The sequence below is a fragment of the Salvelinus fontinalis genome, chromosome 34 (assembly GCF_029448725.1).
Source record: "Salvelinus fontinalis isolate EN_2023a chromosome 34, ASM2944872v1, whole genome shotgun sequence".
Lineage (NCBI taxonomy): Eukaryota > Metazoa > Chordata > Actinopteri > Salmoniformes > Salmonidae > Salvelinus > Salvelinus fontinalis.
Window position 1 is genome coordinate 5999483 of NC_074698.1, and position 23696 is coordinate 6023178.

At 46.2% G+C, this 23696-nt stretch overlaps 1 pseudogene; it reads left to right on the forward strand.

The window, feature by feature from the left end:
• The first annotated feature begins 13270 nt into the window (after positions 1–13270).
• LOC129833906 (keratin, type I cytoskeletal 13-like) lies at positions 13271–22395 on the forward strand (annotated as a pseudogene).
• The last annotated feature ends 1301 nt before the right edge of the window (positions 22396–23696 follow it).

Here is a 23696-nt window from a genome sequence, read left to right on the forward strand (position 1 = left end):
GAGTCAGCTCTACATGCTCGTCCTGATGTGCGTGCTAACCGTCTGGAAAGGACAATCCCACGAACCAGGCCTCCTGTACGCCTCCCTAGTCCTGCACCTCCTATATTAGCCCTATGTACTAACTCTCCTGTGACGGTCCCCAGCCCAGTACAACCAGTGCCTCCTCCACGCACTAGCCTTATGGTGCGTGTCTCCAGCCCTTTACCACCAGTGCCTAAATTACGCACCAAGCCTCCTGTGTATACCCAGAGTCCTGTGCGTCCTGTTGCTGCTCCCCGCATTAGCCCTGAGATGCGTGTTCCCAGTCCGGTACCACCAGTTCCGGCCCCACGCACTAGGCCTAATGTGCGTCCCCAGGGTCCAGTATGCCCTGTTCCTGCTCCCCGCACTAGCCCTGAGATGCGTGTCCCCAGCCCGGTACCACCAGTTCCGGCACCACGCACTAGGCCTAATGTGCGCTCCCAGGGTCCAGTATGCCCTGTTCCTTCTCCCCGCACTAGCCCTGAGATGCGTGTCCCCAGCCCGGTGCCACCAGTCCCGGCACCACGCACCAGGCCTACAGTGCGCCTCAGCCGGCAGGAGTCTGCCGTCTGCACAGCAATGACTGAACTGCTCGTCTCCCCAGCGCCATCTGAGCCATCCGTCTCCCCAGCGCCATCTGAGCCATCCGTCTCCCCAGCGCCATCTGAGCCATCCGTCTGCAATGAGCCTGCAAAGCCGCCCGTCTGCCATGAGCCTGCAAAGCCGCCCGTCTGCCATGAGCCCACTGAGCCGTCCGCCAGACAGGAGCCGCTAGAGCCGCCAGCCAGACAGGAGCCGCTAGAGCCGTCCGTCAGACAGGATCTGCCAGAGCCGCCAACCAGACAGGATCTGCCAGAGCCGCCAACCAGACAGGATCTGCCAGAGCCGCCAACCAGACAGGAGCAGCCAGATCAGTCAGCCAGCCATGAGCAGCCAGATCAGTCAGCCAGCCATGAGCAGCCAGATCCGTCAGCCAGCCATGAGCAGCCAGATCCGTCAGCTAGCCATGAGCAGCCAGATCCGTCAGCTAGCCATGAGCAGCCAGATCCGTCAGCTAGCCATGAGCAGCCAGATCCGTCAGCTAGCCATGAGCAGCCAGATCCGTCAGCTAGCCATGAGCAGCCAGATCCGTCAGCTAGCCATGAGCAGCCAGATCCGTCAGCTAGCCATGAGCAGCCAGATCCGTCAGCTAGCCATGAGCAGCCAGATCCGTCAGCTAGCCATGAGCAGCCAGATCCGTCAGCTAGCCATGAGCAGCCAGATCCGTCAGCTAGCCATGAGCAGCCAGATCCGTCAGCTAGCCATGAGCAGCCAGATCCGTCAGCTAGCCATGAGCAGCCAGATCCGTCAGCTAGCCATGAGCAGCCAGATCCGTCAGCTAGCCATGAGCAGCCAGATCCGTCAGCCAGCCATGAGCAGCCAGATCAGTCAGCCAGCCATGAGCAGCCAGATCAGTCAGCCAGCCATGAGCAGCCAGATCCGTCAGCCAGCCATGAGCAGCCAGATCAGTCAGCCAGCCATGAGCAGCCAGATCAGTCAGCCAGCCATGAGCAGCCAGATCAGTTAGCCAGCCATGAGCAGCCAGATCTGTCTGCCAGCCATGGGCCGTCCCTCAGTCCGGAGCTGCAGTCCCTCAGTCCGGAGCTGCAGTCCCTCAGTCCGGAGCTGCCATTCCTCAGTCCGGAGCTGCCATTCCTCAGTCCGGAGCTGCCATTCCTCAGTCCGGAGCTGCCCCTTACCCTGGTGCTGCCCCTTACCCTGGTGCTGCCCCTTACCCTGGTGCTGCCCCTTACCCTGGTACTGCCCCTTACCCTGGTACTGCCCCTTACCCTGGTACTGCCCCTGACCCTGGTACTGCCCCTTACCCTGGTACTGGCCCTTAGTCCGGAGCTGTCCCTTAATGCAATGGGATTAATGTGGAGAGGGGTCATTTTGAAGAGGCTAAGGAGGTGGTTAGGGACTGTGGTGAAGTGGGGACCACGACCAGAGCCGGAGCCGCCACCGTGGAGGGAAGCCCACCCAGACCCTCCCCTAGACTGTGTATGGTGCGCCCGGAGTTCGCGCCTCAAGGGGGGGGTTATGTCACGCCCTGGCCTTAGTATTCTTTGTTTTCTTGATTATTTTAGTTAGGTCAGGGTGTGACATGGGGAATGTTTATGTTTTGTTAGTTTTGGGTGTTTATATGGTAAAGGGGTTATGGGGTGTAGTATATGGGTTTGTGTTGAGTGTAGATGTCTAGCGTTGTCTATGTATGTTTAGTTGTCTAGGAGAGTCTATGGTTACCTGAATGAGTTCCCAATTAGAGACAGCTGATTTCGGTTGTCTCTGATTGGGAGCCTTATTTAGGGTAGCAATAGGCTCTCATTGGTTGTGAGTAATTGTCTATGTAGAACGTTTGTAGCCTGTATGTATGTGCACAACGTTTGTAGCTTCACGGTCGTTTTGTTGTTTTGTTATTTTGTATAGAGTTTTGTGTCGTGTTCATCTTCGTGTTGTTAAATAAAAGAAGATGGCTTATTTTCCAACTGCTGCATTTTGGTCCGTCAATCCGCCACACGATCGTGACACCTGGTTTAAATTATGTCTCTAGAGACAATAGCTCTCTCATCATCACTCAATGCAGAGGTTTACTTCCACTGTATTCACACCCTACCATATCTTTGTCTGTACATTATGCCTTGAATCTATTCTATCGTGCCCAGAAACCTGGTCCTTTTACTCTCTGTTCCGAACGTACTAGACGACCAGTTCTTATAGGCTTTAGCCGCACCCTTATCCTACTCCTCCTCTGTTCCTCTGGTAGGGGTTAATCTAGGCCCTGCAGTGCCTAGCTCCACTCCCATTCACCAGGCGCTCTCATTTGTTGACTTCTGTAACCGTAAAAGCCTTGGTTTCATGCATGTTAACATTAGAAGCCTCCTCCCTAAGTTTGTTTTATTCACTGCTTTAGCACACTCTGCCAACCCAGATGTCCTAGCCGTGTCTGAAACCTGGCTTAGGAAGACCACCAAAAACCCTGAAATTTCCATCCTTAACTATAACATTTTCTGACAAGATAGAACTGCCTAAGGGGGCGGAGTTGCAATCTACTACAGAGATAGCCTACAGAATTCTGTCTTACTATCCAGGTCTGTGCCTAAACAATTTGAGCTTCTACTTTTAAAATTCCACCTTTCCAGAAACAAGTCTCTCACCGTTGCCGCTTGCTATAGACCAGATTCTGCCAGCTGTGCCCTGGACACCATATATGAATTGATTGCCCCCCATCTATCTTCAGAGCTCTTTGTGTTAGGTGACCTAAACTGGAACATGCTTAACACCCCGGCCATCATACAATCTAAGCTTGATACCCTCAATCTCACACATTGTCAATTAACCTACCATGTACAACCCCAAATCCGTAAACACGGGCACCCTCATCGATATCATCCTAACCAACCTGCCCTCCAAATACACCTCTGCTGTCTTCAACCAGGATCTCAGCGATCACTGCCTCATTGCCTGCATCCGTAATGGGTCTGCGGTCAAACGACCAACCTTCATCACTGTCAAACACTCCCTAAAACACTTCAGCGAGCAGGCCTTTCTAATCAACCTGGCCCGAGTATCCTGGAAGGATATTGAACTCATTCCGTCAGTAGAGGACGCCTGGTAGTTCTTTAAAAGTGCTTTCCTCACCATCTTAAATAAGCATGCCCCATTCAAAAAATGTAGCCCGTGGTTCACTCCAGACCTGACTTCCCTTGACCAGCACAAAAGCATCCTGTGGCATTCTACATTAGCATTGAATAGCCCCCGTGATATGCAACTTCCAGGGAAGTTAGGAACCAATATACACAGGCAGTTAAGAAAGCAAAGGCTTGCTTTTTCAAACTGAAATTTGCATCCGGTAGCACAAACTCCAAAAAGTTCTGGGGCACTGTAAAGTCCATGGAGAATAAGAGCACCTCCTCCCAGCTGCTCACTGCACTGAGGCTAGGAAACACTGTCACCACCGATAAATGGCCAGGGCTTTAGTAAACTGACACCACCCAGGAGGTCTTCTGTCATCAACAATTTGGTGGGCTGCAGTGGTACTTTTAATCAAGTCCATCATATGAGAACCCCTGACAACATCCCCCTGAAAGATAAACTCTCCTTTATCATTCCAAGTAGCGGCCCCCTTTGAGTCTTTTATCTGGTTCATAATGTATCTAACATTTTTCCTGTTACGTACCGGAACATGTGTCAACATGTCATGCATAACATCATCTTCAACATGCATTTGATCTTCAACCGGTAAGATCTCCGGTCCAGGCATTACATGGGCATGGCTCTCTCTCTGCCCTTCACCCTTTAAGGGTTCCAGTAGGGAAAGCGATAAATGGTTGGTCTCTCTCTCACAAATACCTTTGCAAGAGGTTTGTGTATTTTTGGACCTTATCATAGGGATTCAATCCTTTTCTGTTCAAAATATCCTTCATGGCCGTATCCAAATAATTTCCCGCTGTTTGTCTGATATTTTCAGAACCCTGTAATTGCTGTTTAAGTCTCAACTCTTTTTGAGATACTAAGTACAAATTATTGGCCATCACACTCCGTGTTCAACCCCCACGTCTGGCAGCAATAAGGCTGGTGATGAAGGGCACGGCTATACTTAGAAGGTAGAAGAAAACCCCCATACTGTTGTATGGTATGTCTTTTCTTCTGAAGACTGGCTTTTTTATTGGCATATAATATAATTCCTCCTCAGATGTAAAGAAATTAGAAAACCAACCTTTCACAGTTTTCAAAACCCAAGGCCTACATGGATGAGCCAATCTTATGGGTAAGAAACTTAAACTGTCTATGTATCTCTGGTTGAAGGCGGGGTCTACAAAACACAAGATTTTACTACCTTGGGCTATGACCCTGGGTGCAACCCCTTGTTGTATCAAGGGGTTCAAAAGAAGATAGGAATTGTGAGCTACAAATGTGAAGTTTTTGTACTGGGGTTTTCTGAAATGTTTTAGAAAGAGTAGTGCACAATTGGGGCCCTCTGCCGACCACTTTTCACCATTGAAAGTCATGGTAGATGCAAAAATAGGCAAATGAGTCCCTGATTCCTGATTACTCTCAAAGTCATAAAACACATTTCTCTGAATGTTCATCTTCAGCCAAGGGCTGAATATAGCACTCATGTTCCACTTCTTGAACCACTTCAGTGTCTCTGCTTTTCAAAGCCCCTTTACAAATTGGGCAGCATATGATACCACATACGTGAGGTTGGGAGTTGTCTATTTTTTTGACCCCCTTTTCTCCCCAATTTTCGTGGTATCCAATTGTTAGTAGTTACTATCTTGTCTCATCGCTACAACCCCCGTACGGGCTCGGGAGAGACGAAGGTCGAAAGCCATGCGTCCACCAAAACACAACCCAACCAAGCCGCACAGCTTCTTAACACAGCGCGCATCCAACCCGGAAGCCAGCCGCACCAATGTGTCGGAGGAAACACCGTGCACCTGGCGACCTGGTTAGCGTGCACTGCGCCCGGCCCGCCACAGGAGTCGCTAGTGCACAATGAGACAATGATATCCCTACCGGCCAAACCCTCCCTAACCCGGACGACGCTAGGCCAATTGTGCGTCGCCCCATGGACCTCCCGGTCGCGGCCGGCTGCGACAGAGCCTGGGCTCGAACCCAGAGTCTCTGGTGGCACAGCTAGCACTGCGATGCAGTGCCTTAGACCACTGCGCCACCCGGGAGGCTGGGTTGTCTATTTTAAGGTTGTAATTGCATTGGCATTTTGGACATTTCTTGTTAATGTCACAACTGCTTACAGATTTATATGCCTTGGGGTGCCATGTTTAAATTTGGTGTTTTTCGTAGCAGTAGGCGGAACGACATGTACGATGACAATCCTCACATGGTGTTAGGTGTAAAGGGCTGCATCGGACATTTTTTGTCCTGACACACTGAACAGTTATAACGACAAGAGTACCCCCACCCCTGCCGGCTGTAGCCTGAATGACAGGATGGACACACATATTGTGCTCGTAAGAAAGCTCTGATGTTGGTAATACCATAAAAATGGTTGTTTTGCACAGAAAAGTACAGAATATGAGGATGAGGTTGAGGGTTGTTTTGGAATATCAATAGAGCTGAATTAGCTCTACTATGGTACAACACCACAGTCTTGATGTTCAGCAAATTTTCAAATTTGACAATGTCAGAGAAAGCCAAGGCCTCCTGTAATACCTAGACCTACAGCCGTTTGGAGCTCACTAACCTTTTGTAAAGCTTCTAGATCAGTACATTCAAGGTGGAGTAAATGTGACAGGCCTATTGCAAAGCATAGCTGATTGCTAGGATTGTAAACGTTTAAGAGGTCTGCTTATTTTTGATGATTTCTGAATGCATGAGACTATCATGTTTCCTTCTCTGACCCCCTCCGCCTAGGGGTTGGCGGACTATTTGTACAACAAGTTCTAAGGTCCTATCAGCTATGATGGATGAATTAGATTGAACAAGACGTTCCAGCAGGGCTATAAATTGTTCAAGATCTGCTTCACTTTTGGGTAAAACAAGAGATACTGTGTTTTGCATACTATCGCCACATATTTCAAGCTGTAAGACATCCCGAGGTTCGGCAAAATGTGTAGCCCTTTTTAAAAGTTCTCCCAGAGTATCCGAAATCATCACATAAAAAACTGCATAATCATGGCTTTGATTCATACATGTGAAATAAAAAAACGGATGTCACGATCGTGTGGAGGATTGACGGACCAAAACGCAGCTTTAGGAAAATAAGCCATCTCCTTTTTATTAACGAAGAAGGCAAACGAAACAAAAACACTTAAACACAAAACAAGAAAACGATCGTGAAGCTAAACAACGATGTGCACACACTGGCTACAAACGTATCACATAGACAACTACTCACCACAAATGAAAGCCTATGGCTACCCTAAATAAGGCTCCCAATCAGAGACAACCGAAATCAGCTGTCTCTAATTGGGAACTCATTCAGGTAACCATAGACTCTCCTAGACAACTAAACATACATAGACAACGCTAGACACATGTACTCAACACAAACCCATATACTACACCCAACAACCCCTTTACCATAGAATCACCCAAAACCAACAAAACACAAACATTCCCCATGTCACACCCTGACCTAACTAAAATAATAAAGAAAACAAAGAATACTAAGGCCAGGGCGTGACATAACCCCCCCCTTGAGGTGCAAACTCCGGGCGCACCATTAACCAGTCTAGGGGAGGGTCTGGGTGGGCTTCCATCCACGGTGGCGGCTCCGGCTCTGGTCGTGGTCCCCACGTCACCACAGTCCCTAACCGCCTCCTTAGCTTCCTCCAAATGACCCCCCTCCACATTAACCCCACTGCATTAAGGGGCAGTTCCGGACTAAGGGGCAGTACCAGGGTAAGGGGCAGTACCAGGGTAAGGGGCAGTACCAGGGTCAGGGGCAGTACCAGGGTCAGGGGCAGTACCAGGGTAAGGGACAGCACCAGCATAAGGGGCAGCACCAGGATAAGGGGCAGCTCCGGACTGAGGAACGGCAGCTCCGGACTGAGGGACTGCAGCTCCGGACCGAGGGACTGCAGCTCCGGACCGAGGGACTGCAGCTCCGGACCGAGGGACGGCCCATGGCTGGCTGACGGATCTGGCTGCTCATGGCTAGCTGACGGATCTGGCTGCTCATGGCTAGCTGACGGATCTGGCTGCTCATGGCTAGCTGACGGATCTGGCTGCTCATGGCTAGCTGACGGATCTGGCTGCTCATGGCTGGCTGACGGATCTGGCTGCTCATGGCTGGCTGACGGATCTGGCTGCTCATGGCTGGCTGACGGATCTGGCTGCTCATGGCTGGCTGACGGATCTGGCTGCTCATGGCTGGCTGACGGATCTGGCTGCTCATGGCTGGCTGACGGATCTGGCTGCTCATGGCTGGCTGACGGATCTGGCTGCTCATGGCTGGCTGACGGATCTGGCTGCTCATGGCTGGCTGACGGATCTGGCTGCTCATGGCTGGCTGACGGATCTGGCTGCTCATGGCTGGCTGACGGATCTGGCTGCTCATGGCTGGCTGACGGATCTGGCTGCTCATGGCTGGCTGACGGATCTGGCTGCTCATGGCTGGCTGACGGATCTGGCTGCTCATGGCTGGCTGCTCATGGCTGGCTGACGGATCTGGCTGCTCATGGCTGGCTGACGGATCTGGCTGCTCATGGCTGGCTGACGGATCTGGCTGCTCATGGCTGGCTGACGGATCTGGCTGCTCATGGCTGGCTGACTGATCTGGCAGATCCTGTCTGATTGGCGGCTCTGGCAGATCCTGTCTGATTGGCGGCTCTGGCAGATCCTGTCTGATTGGCGGCTCTGGCAGATCCTGTCTGATTGGCGGCTCTGGCAGATCCTGTCTGACGGACGGCTCTAGCGGCTCCTGTCTGGCTGGCGGCTCTAGCGGCTCCTGTCTGGCGGGCGGCTCAGTAGGCTCATGGCAGACGGGCGGCTTTGCAGGCTCATTGCAGACGGATGGCTCAGATGGCGCTGGGGAGACGGATGGCTCAGATGGCGCTGGGGAGACGGATGGCTCAGATGGCGCTTGGCAGACGGGCAGTTCAGGCATCGCTGTGCAGACGGCAGACTCCTGCCGGCTGAGGCGCACTGTAGGCCTGATGCGTGGTGCCGGGACTGGTGGCACCGGGCTGGGGACACACATCTCAGGGCTAGTGCGGGGAGCAACAACAGGACGCACAGGACTCTGGGGACACACAGGAGGCTTGGTGCGTGGTTTAGGCACTGGTGGTAAAGGGCTGGAGACACGCACCATATAGCTAGTGCGTGGAGGAGGCACTGGTGGTACTGGGTTGGGGCGGGGAGGTGGCGCCGGAAATACCGGACCGTGCAGGCGTACTGGCTCCCTTGAGCGCCGAGCCTGCCCAACCCTACCTGGTTGTATGCTCCCCATCGCCTGACCAGTGCGGGGAGGTGGAAAAACCCGCGCCGGCCTATGTAGGCGAACCGGGGACACCATGCGTAAGGCTGGTGCCATGTACGCCGGCCCGAGGAGACGCACTGGTGACCAGATGCGTTGGGCCGGCTTCATGACATACGGCTCAACGCTCAGTCTAGCCCGGCCGATACGTGGAGCTGAAATGTACCGAACCGGGCTATGCACGTGTACAGGAGACACCGTGCGCTCTACTGCGTAACACGGTGTCTGCCCGTACTCTCGCTCTCCACGGTAAGTACAGGGAGTAGGCGCAGGTTTCCTACCTGACTTCGCCACACTCCCTTTAAAGCCCCCCCCAAGAAATTTTTGGGTTGTACTCACGGGCTTCCAGCCTTGTCTCCGTGCTGCCTCCTCATATCGCCTCCTCTCGGCTTTAGCTGCCTCCAGCTCTTCACGAGGAAGGCGATATTCTCCCGGTTGTGCCCACGGCCCCTTACCATCCAGTATCTCCTCCCATGTCCACGAATCCTGTGTAGGTGGGTCCTGTTGCCGCTTTCCATGCCGCTTGGTCCTGTATAGGTGAGTAATTCTGTCACGATCGTGTGGAGGATTGACGGACCAAAACGCAGCTTCAGGAAAATAAGCCATCTCCTTTTTATTAACGAAGAAGGCAAACGAAACAAAAACACTTAAACACTAAACAAAACAAGAAAACGATCGTGAAGCTAAACAACGATGTGCACACACTGGCTACAAACGTATCACATAGACAACTACTCACCACAAATGAAAGCCTATGGCTACCCTAAATAAGGCTCCCAATCAGAGACAACCGAAATCAGCTGTCTCTAATTGGGAACTCATTCAGGTAACCATAGACTCTCCTAGACAACTAAACATACATAGACAACGCTAGACACATGTACTCAACACAAACCCATATACTACACCCAACAACCCCTTTACCATAGAATCACCCAAAACCAACAAAACACAAACATTCCCCATGTCACACCCTGACCTAACTAAAATAATAAAGAAAACAAAGAATACTAAGGCCAGGGCGTGACACCGGACAAATCTCTGTATTGTTAAATTTATTGTGGTACAGAACACGGACACTTCTATCAATACCATCCCCACCTCTGATTTATTACACAATTTTCCAATTCATCAAAAGCATCATGTGGTTGCTCATTGTCATCAGGTATAGGAGTTATAAGAGGTGTGTGTGTGTGTGTGTGTGTGTGTGTGTGTGTGTGTGTGTGTGTGTGTGTGTGTGTGTGTGTGTGTGTGTGTGTGTGTGTGTCTGCTGAAAGCTGTGTGCTCTCATTCATTTGGTTAATTAAGGATATGAGTTCAAGGGGAACCTGTGATAATGGGTGTTCATGTGTAAGGGTTATAGGAGGTGAGGGCTGATGTGGGGGGGGGGGGGGTTGGACTTCTCTCGTTAATTTGGTTAATTAAGGAGATCAGTTCTGGTGGTATTCTAGAAGTATCCATGTTACATACGTTTTTTAATCATTTGTTTGGCCGTTTTTTAATCAGATCGATGCTTAACAAGCGTGGCATTATTTTATGCCAGAAGGATAGATCTTGACTGTACTGACGTCTTAGTAAAGCAACCATACGTGTGTGTAGCTGAACCTCTCTGGCTTTTAGAGCCCTGTAAAAGGCTGTGAGAAACCTATCTTGAAGTTCTATTTCAGGATCAGTGTCCTCATTGATGCTATCTTCAATGACTATTGGTTCTACCTCGGAATTGATTGTATCAAGCTGTTGAGTCGCATCATACATCAACACATCATCCTCATCATAGCGCAACCATTCATCAGCAACATCATTGACCTTAGCCTCCTTGACATTAACACCATTGAATGTATCAACAGGCGTAGATGTTTTACTCTGTATGTCATCAGCGTCCTCTTCCTCCTCTTCCTCTTGATTTATTTGGTATTCTATGTTTGTATACGCCTGCGAGGAGTCTGAAAGAAAGATATATATACAAAAAAGTGTATTAAAAATAAAATATACAGTTGAAGTCGGAAGTTTACATACACCACGACACTACAGTTGTAGGCTTGATTACCAACAATGACGAGACGACCTACAGGGAGGAGGTGAGGGCCCTCGTAGTGTGGTGTCAGAAAAATAACCTGGTGTTAGGAAAAATAACATCACACTCAACGTCAACAAAACAAAGGACATTATCGTGGACTTCAGGAAACAGCAGAGGGAGCACCCCCCTAGCCACATCGACGGGACAGTAGTGGAGAAGGTGGAAAGTTTCAAGTTCCTCGGTGTACACATCACGGACAAACTGAAATGGTCCACCCAGCGTGGTGAAGAAGGCGCAACAGTGCCTCTTCAACCTCAGGAGGCTGAAGAAATTTGGCTTGTCACCCAAAACACTCACAAACTTTTACAGCTGCACAATCGAGAGCATCCTGTCGGGCTCTTTCACCGCCTGGTACGGCAACTGCTCCACCCACAACTGTAAGGCTCTCCAGAGGGTAGTGAGGTCTGCACTACTCATCACCAGGGGCAAACTACCTGCCCTCCAGGACACCTACACCATCCGATGTCACAGGAAGGCCAAAAAGATCATCAAGGACAACAACCACCCGAGCCACTGCCTGTTCACCCCGCTATCATCCAGAAGGCGAGGTCGGTACAGGTGCATCAAAGCTGGGACCGAGAGACTGAAGAACAGCTTCTCTCTCACAGCTATCAGACTGTTAAACAGCCATCACTAACATTGAGTGGCTGCTGCCAACATACTGACTCAAATCTCTAGCCACTTTAATAATTAAAAATTGGATGTAATAAATGTATCGCAGGTCACTTTAAACAATGCCACTTTATATAAGCTTTACATACCCTACATTACTCATCTCATATGTATATACTGTACTCTATACCATCTACTATACCATCTACTGCATCTTGACTATGCCGTTCGTCCATCGCTCATCAATATATTTATATGTACATATTCTTATTCAATCCTTTACACTTGTGTGTAAAAGGTAGTTGTTGTGAAATTGTTAGATTACTTGTTAGATATTACTGTATGGTCGGAACTAGAAGAACAAGCATTTCGCTACACTCGCATTAACATCTGCTAACCATGTGTATGTGACCAATAAAATTTGATTTGACTTAGGTTGGAGTCATTAAAACTCGTTTTTCAACCACTCCACAAATTTCTTGTTAACAAACTATAGTTTTGACAAGTCGGTTAGGACATCTACTTTGTGCATGACACAAGTACTTTTTCCAACAATTGTTTACAGACAGATTATTTCACTTAAAATTCACTGTATCACAATTCCAGTGGGTCAAAGGTTTACATAGTTGACTGTGCCTTTAAACAGCTTGGAAACAGACGTGTTCTGTCTCCTAGAGATGAACGTACTTTGGTGCGAAAAGTGCAAATCAATCCCAGAACAGCAAAGGACCTTGTGAATATGCTGGAGGAAACAGGTACAAAAGTATCTATATCCACAGTAAAACGAGTCCTATATCGACATAACCTGAAAGGCCGCTCAGCAAGGAAGAAGCCACTGCTCCAAAACCGGCATAAAAAAGCCAGACTACGGTTTGCAACTGCACATGGGGACAAAGGTCGTACTTTTTGGAGAAATGCCCTCTGGTCTGATAAACAAAAATAGAACTGTTTGGCCATAACGACCATCGTTATGTTTGTAGGAAAAAGGGGGAGGCTTGCATGCCGAAGAACACATAAAGCATGGGAGTGGCAGCACCATGTTGTGGGGGTGCTTTGCTGCAAGAGGGACTGGTGCACTTCACAAAATAGATGGCATCATGAGGCAGGAAAATGATGAGGATAAATTGAAGCAATATCTCAAGAGATCAGTCAGGAAGTTAAAGCTTGGTCGCAAATGTGTCTTCCAAATGGACAATGACCCCAAGCATAGTTCCAAAGTTGTGGCAAAATGGCTAAAGGACAACAAAGTCAAGGTATTGGAGTGGCCATCACAAAGCCCTGACCTCAATCCTATAGAAAATTTTGGGGCAGAACTGAAAAAGCATGTGCGAGCAAGGAGGCCTACAAACCTGAAACAACGACACCTGGGGAACGAACCAAAGGGAGACATATATATAGGGCAGGTAATCAAGGAGGTGATAGAGTCCAGGTGAGTCTGATCATGCGCAGGTGCTTGTAACGATGGTGACAGGTGTGCGCCATAACGAGCAGCCTGGTGACCTAGAAGCCGAAGAAGGAGAACACGTGACAGTACCCCATCCCCGACAAGCGGCTCCAGTCACAGGACGCCGACCAAAATGATGATCCCGCGGATCAGGAGCGGACCGGTCACCTCTGCTGAGGCGCGGGAAACCTGTCAGTCCGGCTGAGGCGCGAGAACATGGCGACCTAGAGCACCGGAGAGAGAGCATACGTGACACAGACTGTGGAGGCCGACATCAATGGGTTGACGAGGGTGCTGGAGGAGCTGACCTTGGCCAGATCTGACCTAGAGATGCAGATTGAAGGACTTAGAGAGGAGTTGACCCACATCAAGATGAACCACGAGGAGGTGGGTTTGCTAAAGACCTCAAGCAGAGGCTATGGGGTGAACAGTGTTATGATTGAACATTACTCTACTTTGTAATGATAAGGCACATGATTGAATATTGACCAGATATATGTTAATGCTTTGTCCCCAGGACCTCTTGGCCATGCATAATCAGATGAGCGGCCAGATCAACGTGGAGGTGAACGCTTCACCACAGGAAGACCTCACCAAAGTCATGGCTGAAATCCGCGACCACTACGAGGCAGTCGCTAACAAGAACCGTGAAGATCTGGAGGGCTGGTTCAATGCCAAGGTAATACTACATCCTTTCTTTTTGGCCAATGACATGTTTATGTTTTCCAGTTATAGTCTTCAGTGAATGTAATCAGTAATGACCCCCAACGGTATGCTGTCTTTCATTCACAGTCAGAAGAAATCAACAATGTCATGGCAGGCAGACAGCACAGAGACCCTCCAATCATCCCAATCTGAAATCACTGAAGTTAAGCGCACACAGTAAAGTCTGGAAATCAAACTCCACTCCCAACTCAGCATGTTGAGATAAACAAAAAATACAAAGTTGAAAAATTGTATACCTCTGCACTTACATTGTCATCTATAAAAGTTTCTCTTTCTTTCTTTTTCCTTTCTTATTCCTGTCAGAAAGCATCCCTGGAAGGCACCCTGGCTGATGTAACCGATGTGAAATGGCTAACTAGTTTGCGGGATGCGCGCTAGTAGCGTTTCAATCGGTGACATCACTCGCTCTGAAACCTTGAAGTAGTTGTTCCCCTTGTTTTGCAAGGGCCGTGGCTTTTGTGGCGCGATGGGTAACGATGGCTGTTGTCAATGTGTGCAGAGGGTCCCTGGTTCGAGCCCAGGTTGGGGCGAGGAGAGGGACGGAAGCTAAACTGTTACACTGACACACAGAGCCGCTACGCCAATATGATGGCCGGCTAACCGAGGCAGGTGACCAGCCTGGAGGACCAGCTGGGTCATTTTCGTGCTGACCTGGACCGCCAGGGCCAACAGTATAGAATGCTACTGGACATCAACACCAGGCTGGAGATGGAGATCGCTGAGTACAGGAGGCTGCTGGATAGTTTTCCAGTTGAGCCTGGATCTTTACATAAATCATTGAAAAACATTGAAGGTCTTGAAATGTGTGTGCCAAAAATAATTAGGCAAAAGTAGGCCTTTCTAACAATATTGTCTCTGCCTCTACAGTCCATCAACCGCCGCCACCACCACTAATACCTTTTTGCAGAAGGTGGTGACCTATGTGCAGGAGATTGTTGACGGCGAGGTGGTCAGCACCAACAGCAAGAGGCCGTGTATGAAGATAAATCTTGAATTGGGAGCCACACATAACAGAACACAAGTCATCTGATGCCTGCTGTCAACCTTGTTCAGAGCGATTAAGAAATAAAAGTGTTCCGAGGTGATGGAACAACATTTTTGTCTCTTGCGTTTTTTTTTGTTTTTTTTTACATCAAAACTGTTTCCTATAAAGTAGTGATTAATAAGTAATATATATTTTTATTTAAAAATATATATATTTCACCTTTATTTAACTAGGTAGGCCAGTTGAGAACAAGTTCACATTTACAACTGTGACCTGGCCAAGATAAAGCAAAGCAGTGTGACAAAAACAACAACATAGAGTTACACATAAATAAACGTACGGTCAATAACACAATAGAAAATAAAAATTGAAATATCTATGTACAGCTTGTGCAAATGTAGAAGAGTAGGGAGGTAGTAGGGAATAAATAGGCCCTAGAGGTGAAAATAATCACAATTTAGCATTAATACTGGAGTGATATATGTGCAGATGATATACAAGTACAGAAACTGGGGTGCAAAAGAGCAAGAGGGTTAGTAACAGAGGTGTGGACTCGAGTCACATGACTTGGACCCAAGTCAGACTCGAGTCACAAATATAATGACTTGCATCTCGACTTTGACTTTAACACCAATAACTTGTGACTTGACTTGGACTTGAGCCTTTTGACTCGACCTGACTTGATACCCTCCCCAAGCCCAAATATTAAAAATTATGCTAATAAAAAAAGTGTGCAGCGCATCAACTCTTCATTTAAGGGATTACAGTTTGAATCGGATAGCAGCCAATCAAATTGTGCCAGCTGAGAAAAAGTTGTGCATGGAAGTGCAGAGGAACGTCGGCGGGTAAATTCAGATGGAACCCTTGGAAAGATGATACCCCAAATTATTATTTTCCGATATAAAGACGACGCTGTATCAACAAAAAATGGATCACAACTTGCGAAACACGCGGGAAGAAAATTACAGACGGAGGCGCAACAACTTCCAACTTTGCTCGACATTTGAAGCTGCACAAAGAACAGTAAGTCGTGGCTAATATAGCCGACAGCTATATAATTTATAACTTTACTAGTGTAGCATGTAGACTAACGTAACGTTAAATCAATGAGCCTCCACACAGTCAGCCAGTGCGGGAACGTGATCATTGCACCCAAGATTGAGCTACAACTGGCCAGTTGGTAGCCTAAATCCTGCCTGATGTTACTGCTGTTCGTAAAATCATAAGTTAGCCTACTGTAACCACACAGAGAGAGTGTGTGTGTGTTAAGGTGGGGCGATTGTGTACAAGCCTACATCGCCCGATTGCGCCCCATGGCGATCATTGATAGTCGATCACTATTGGGGGGGGGGGGGGGGGTCTTTCTCATGGCTACCCATGTATTTCCATGGAAATATAATGTTTATTTGGAAAGTAATAAATATATAGAGATATTTTAAAAAGCATTCATGATTTACGTAAATGTAATATACTAACTATTACCATTGTTAAGAATATGAAAAGGCATAACATTTGGTGAAGAGCACATTATGACTTGTTTAGGACTCGAAACTCAAAGTTTAGGACTTGAGACTTGACTTGATACTTGACAGTCTTGACTTGAGACTTGACTCGGGCTTGCCTGTCTTAACTTGGGACTTGAGTGCTAAGACTTGAGACTTACTTGTGACTTGTAAAACAATGACTTGGTCCCACCTCTGGTAAGTAATAATATGGGGATAGTGAGGGCCAGCCAACAAGAGCATACAGGTCGCAGTGGTGGGTAGTATATGGGGGTTTGGTGACAAAACGGATGGCACTGTGATAGACTACATCCAGTTTGCTGAGTAGAGTGTTGGAGGCTATTTTGTAAATGACATCGCCAAAGTCAAGGATCGGTAAGATACCCTCGTAAAACTGACTATGTTTGGCAGCATGAGTGAAGGAGGCACTGTTGTGAAATAGATTTAATTTTGAATTGGAGATGCTTAATGTGTGTCTGGAAGGAGAGTTTACAGTCTAGCCAGACACCTAGGTATTTGTAGTTATCCACATATTCTAGGTCAGAACCGTCCAGAGTAGTGATGCTAGTCGTGCGGGCAGCAATCATTGAAGAGCATGCACTTAGTTTTACTAGCATTTAAAAGCAGGTGGATGCCACGGAAGGAGTGTTGTATGGCGGTGAAGCTTGTTTGGAAGTTTGTTAGCACAGTGTCCAAAAGAAGGGCCAGATGTATATAGAATGATGTCGTCTGCGTAGAGGTGGATCAGAGAATCACCAGCAGCAAGAGCGACATCATTGAAATATACAGAGAAAAGAGTCGGCCCGAGAATTGAACCCTGTGGCACCCCCATAGAGACTGTTATCGATGTTGGTTATGATATCGTATAGGACCTTGAGCGTGGCTGAGGTGCACCCATGATCAGAACGGCAAGTTGGCGGCGGCAAGTTGCTGCAGGGGGTTGCTGAGATGTTGGCTGGGGTTGGGGTAGCCAGGTGGAAAGCATGGCCAGCCGTGGAAAAATGCTTATTGAAATGATCGATTATCGTGGATTTATCAGTGGTGACAGTGTTTCCTATCCTCAGTGCAGTGGGCAGCTGGGAGGAGGTGCTCATATTTTCCATGGACTTTACAGTGTCCCAAAATGTATGGGAATTAGTGCTACAGGAAGCAAATTTCTATTTGAAAAAGCTAGCCTTTGCTTTCCTAACTGACTGAGTATATTGGTTCCTGACTTCCCGGAAAAGTTGCATATCACGGGGGCTATTAAATGCTAATGCAGAACGCCACAGGATGTTTTTGTGCTTGTCAAGGGCAGTCAAGTCTGGGGTGAACCAAGGGCTATATCTGTTCTTAGTTCTACATTTTCTGAATGGGGCATACTTATTTATGATGGAGAAGAACACACTTTTGAAGAGCAACCAGGCATCCTCTACTGACGGGATGAGGTCATTATATCTTTCCAGGATACCTGGGCCAGGTCGATTAGAAAGGCCTGCTCGCTGAAGTGTTTTAGAGAGCGTTTGACAATGATGACGGGTGGTCATTTGACGGTGGATCCATTACGCACGCAGGCAGTGATCGCTGAGATCCTGGTTGAAGACAGCAAAGGTGTATTTAGAGGGCAGGTTGGTCAGGACATCCAGGTTGGCAGAGTGTGCTAAAGCAGTGAATAAAACAAACTTAGGGAGGAGGCTTCTAATGTTAACATGCATGAAAACAATGCTTTTACGGTTACAGAAGTCAACAAATGAGAGCGCCTGGTGAATGGGAGTGATGCTGGGGGCTGCAGGGCCTGGGTTAACCTCTACATCACCAGAGGAACAGAGGAGGAGTAGGATAAGAGTACGGCTGAAGGCTAAAAAAAAAATGGTTGTCTTGTGCGTGTATTTATTTTGGGCAACAGACATATCCGAACTCCTCAAACTTAGGTTTGTCTGTTCATTACACTTTTTTTCCAATCTTCCTCTGTCTAGTGTCCTTTTGCCAATCTTAATCTTTTATTTTTATTGGCCAGTCTGAGATATGGCTTCTTCTTTGCAACTCTGTCTAGAAGGCCAACATCCCTGAGTCGCCTCTTCACTGTTGACGTTGAGACTGATGTTTTGCGGGTACTATTTAATTAAGCTGCCAGTTGAGGACTTGTGAGGTGTCTGTTTTTCAAACTAGACACTCTAATGTACTTGTCCTCTTGCTCAGTTGGGGCACTGGGTCCTCCCACTCCTCTTTCTATTCTGGGTAGAGCCAGTTTGCGCTGTTCTGTGAAGGGAGTAGTACACAGCTTTGTACGAGATCTTCAGTTTCTTGGCAATTTCTCGCATGGAATAGCATGACAATAATATACTGATGACTTTCAGAAGAAAGTTCTTTGTTTCTGTCCATTTTGAGCCTGTAATCGAAACCACAAATGCTGATGCTCAAGATATTCAACTAGTCTGAAGAAGGACAGTTTTGTTGCTTCTATTCAGCACAACAGTTTTAAGCTGTGCTAACATAATTGCAAAAGGGTTTTCTAATGATCAATTTCATATAGCCTTTTAAAATGATAAACTTGGATTAGCTAACACAACGTGCCATTGGAACACAGGAGTGATGGTTGCTGATAATGGGCCTCTGTACGCTCATGTAGATATTCCATGAAATATTTGCAGTTTCCAGCTACAATAGTCATTTACAACATTAACAATGTCTACAATGTATTTCTGATCAATTTGATGTTATTTTAATGGACAAAAAATGTGCTTTTCTTTCAAAAACAAGGACATTTCTAAGTGACCCCAAACTTTTGAATTATAATATTTTGTGAATTACGCCATAAACCCAAAATTAATTTCTGTGAAATCTCTTTTCAATGAAGGGATACATTTTCTGTCTGCAAAAACAGCACTGACATTACCACATTAAAATATTCATAATACTAGCATAGGGATTGATGTTAATAGAAACCTCATTTTGCAATGTCCATAAGAAATTGTTGATTGTTTGGAGGTCAACCGACAGCAACTATATTTTGGAGAGGGTTACAGTAGATTGGTCAAGAGCATTCTAACTTGATAAGTCTAGTATGCAAAATTGGCAACCTTGGTGACATTCCGTATTTCAGTTACAAGGAAATCTCTCACTGTAATTGGTGATCCCTCCCACTCTCTACATTCTCAGTTTGAAAGGCTTCCCTGTGGCCAGCACTTTACCATGCTCATGGCCAGGATAAAAACTGTGTAGAAATCCTTTGTTATCATAGTTGTTGTTTAAGTTTGATGTATCAATCTATTTCTCTACTACAATCTTGAATTTTCAGTCTTTCTTCAACATGATATTTGGTAAATATCCAGTTGTGTAAAAATACTTAAGTAAAATTTTCCACTTCAGTACCACTTAAGTAGTTTTGGGAGTATCAGTACTTCACTTTAATACTTATATTTTTATTCACTTTTACTGTCACTCCACTACATTCCTAAAGAAGATCATGTACTTTTTACTCCATACATTTTCCCTGACACCCAAAAGTACTTAGCAGGACAGGAAAATTGCCCAATTCCCACACTTATCAATAGAACATGCCTGGTCATCCCTACTGCCTCTGATTTGGTGGACTCACTAAACACAAATGGTTTGTTTGTAAATTATGTCTGTGTGTCCCTGGCTAACCGTAAAAAACAACAGGAAAATTGTGCCATCTGGTTTGCTTAATATAAGGAATTTAAAATTATTTATACTTTTCCTTTTGATACTTAAGTATATTTTTGCAATTAGATTTACTTTTGATACTTAAGTGTATTTAAAACCAAATACTTTTAGACTTTTATTCAAGTAGTATTTTACTGGATGACTCACTTTTACTTGAGCCATTTTCTATTAAGGTTTCTTTACTTTTACTCAAGTATGATGATTGGGTACTTTTTCGACCACTGTAAATATCATTGATTGAACATCTTGACCACTGCCTGTCACCAAGGGAGTACCCCAAGGCTCGATCCTAGGCCCCACGCTCTTTTCAATTTACATCAACAACATAGCTCAGGCAGTGAGCTTCTCTCATCCATTTATATGCAGATGATACAGTCTTATACTCAGCTGGCCGCTCCCATGATTTTGTGTTAAATGCTCTACAACAAAGCTTTCTTAGTGTCCAACAAGCTTTCTCTACCCTTAACCTTGTTCTGAACACCTCCAATACAAAGGTCATGTGGTTTGGTAAGAAGAACACCCGGTACTAGATGCACAGAGCAATAAAAAGGGTCATGTGGTTTGGTAAGAAGAATGCCCCTCTTCCCACAGGTGTGATTACTACCTCTGAGGGTTTGGAGCTTGAGGTAGTCACCTCATACAAGTACTTGTGAGTATGGCTAGACGGTGCACTGTCCTTCTCTCAGCACATATCAAAGCTGCAGGCTAAAGTTAAATCTAGACTTGTTTTCCTCTATCGTATGCACTCATCTTTCACACCAGCTGCCAAACTAACCCTGATTCAGATGACCATAATTTATAGATCGGCAGGTAAGGGTGCTCTCGAGCAGCTAGATGTTCTTTACCATTCGGCCATCAGATTTGCCACCAATGCTCCTTATAGGACACATCACTGCACTCCATACTTCTCTGTAAACTAGTCATCTCTGTATACCCATCGCAAGACCCACTGGTTGATGCTTATTTATAAAAACCCTCTTAGGCCTCACTCACCCTATCTGAGATATCTACTGCAGCCCTCATCCTCCACATACAACACCCGTTTCTTCCAGTCACATTCTGTTAAAGGTTCCCAAAGCACACACATCCCTCGGTCACTCCTCTTTTGGGTCGCTCCTCTATCTATAGTGTCAGCTCTTAAAATAACAGATCCAGCCAGGCATTACTGTACAACATTTTAGTGAGCAAGTAATACATCATAATCTATTTAAATCTAGAAGCACTTTCTGAACCATGATGATGACCTAGAGACCTGAACCCGTTTCATTGTCCTTCTTTGGGAGCTGTTGTCCATGCGTGCCCAGATGAGCGGCCAGGTCCATGTGGAGGTTGACGCTGCACCACAGGAAGACCTCAGAAGACCTCAGGCTGTCGCTGCCAAGAATAACAGAGATCTGGAGGGCTGGTTCCACAGGTAATATTGTTTCTCATTGTAAATATGATTCCATAATTTAGGTTCACAATATCCAAAATGTCCCATCAATTGAATTGTTCATGTAAAAACACTATTTTGGATGGTGTTGTCCACAGACCGAGGCGCTGAACAAGGAGGTTGCATTTAGCACAGAAGTTCTCCAATCGTCCAGATCTGAAATTTCAGAAGTCGAATGCACAGTGCAGAGTCTTGAAATCGAACTTCAATTACAAATGAGCATGGCTAGACTGTTAAAAAAATATTTTTAAATATTTATTTTGTTCCAATGTCTGCCACCGATCAATTAATTTGTTCAACTGCTTCCTGATGTTTAGTTTTGCTCTTCATTTCTCTTCAATAGAAATCATCCATGGAAAATACCCTCGCAGAGACACTGAACCGTTTCTCCATGCAGCTGTCGAGTTATAAGAAGCAGGTGACCAGCTTGGAGGAACAGTTGATAAAATGCTGCTGGACATTAAGACCAGGCTGGAGATGGAAATCGCTGAGTACAAGAGACTGCGGGACGGAGAGATGACAAGCAGGTGAGCCAAACAAGCCTATTTTATTAGTCCATCAAATTCGATTTTTAAGCTATCAAGGGTGTTTTGATTCTAAACTTTGAGCAGGTTCTAGGCTGGACTCACTTACTTTCTTAAAAGCAAAACAGTGGCCCCACCAGTTTGTACACTACCAATAGAATCATGTCAAAACCTTGCAAGGTCAAGACCTTGCCATATTGTGTTTGGTACAGTCGATTTTGTGCTCCTTGGTGTTTTCTGTTTGGTCCACAGGGACTCCTCCTCCTCCACCAGCACCAGGAAGGTCTTCACAGTGGTAGAAGAGGTGGTGGATGGGAAAGTGGTCTCCTCCACCCAATCCTCAGCTTCTTCATATGCACGCCGCTGATGCAGTCCATGAGTGTACTGAGGGAAATACAACACCTGATTATCTGACTCACTAAACATCCAGTGCATATCTGGAAGGCAACAGCAATAAAAATTATAAATCTGAAATCCTTTGTTTGTTCAATTACTTTGTCTTCGTAATCGCAAGAATTATATATATTTAAAAAAAAACGTCTGCTTTAGTTTCATGAATGATTTCATGTGTGCCAATTCAATGAAACATCATGAAATAGTTTCAGAGTAGTGGTAAGGTTGAGCTCGGTGTTGAGGTGATTACTAGCTACGTGGTGTCACCTAGTGTTGGCTTTAGGGATGCAAGTAGATGTTAATAAGCAAACCTACATGTACATGTCCCATCAAGATAATCTAACATATTTACATGAAATATGTTATTTCCAGCACTCATTTATTCTTAAATGTAATATGTTACAATTACAGAAATTCAGGTAAAAGTTTGACAACCATTCCCAATCTCCAATTTGTGTCAGGATAATCAGAAGGACAAGATACTCCAGGGTGGGACCACCCAAGCAGCCAGGTACATAGAAAATCAAGTACGAATGGGTAGGACTTAACCCCCTATTGACGCACCGGTGTGTCAATCTAAGTAACATAATAAAAAGATCCCAATCAAACTACATCAGTTTAAGCTATAGATGTCTGTTGCATGGGCTTGTATGGGCTGCGTCTCAATCCACCGCATCTGCCTATGCCGCCCTTCCGCATCTGCAGTGGAAAGTGGCAGCTCCTACAGCGCTGTGTGTCAGACCAGGACATATCCCGAAAAATCGATCTTCTCACAAAAACATCCAATCGGTATGCTACAGATATAACGGTATACTACAAGCAAGCCTGTTTCCCCTGTCAGTAGCAGCCTGCCTGACTCTGACTAGCAGTAGTAATCTATCCTCTGTATTATGTTTAGAAAATATATTTTTGGGACGGAATTGTAAGGGGAAAGCTCTATTCATGTTTATGCAACCTAATAATCACCCTTAGAAAACTTCCAGAAACGCTTTTATTTTGATTTCAAATTGAGAAAATCTACAATACAAATTGGCCCACCCTAGTTATAAGAATGTGACATTGTACAGCAGAAAGATGGTCAATTCTTCTTTTTCTTCTTGATTTCAATATGGATTGAGTACTGGTACTTGTATGTTCTGTTTCATGTTCATTAAAAGGCTCATTTTAAAGAGTACATTTTTATAATTTCATTAACATATTGTATTGTAACAAGAGTAGAAGTGTATTCTATTGGGGCAGGCGTGGGGCATGGGGGTACACGAGATGTTCCATGATAAAAGGGGGGCATGAGTGAAAAGGTTTGGGAAGCACTGGCCTAGCTGATTATGTAG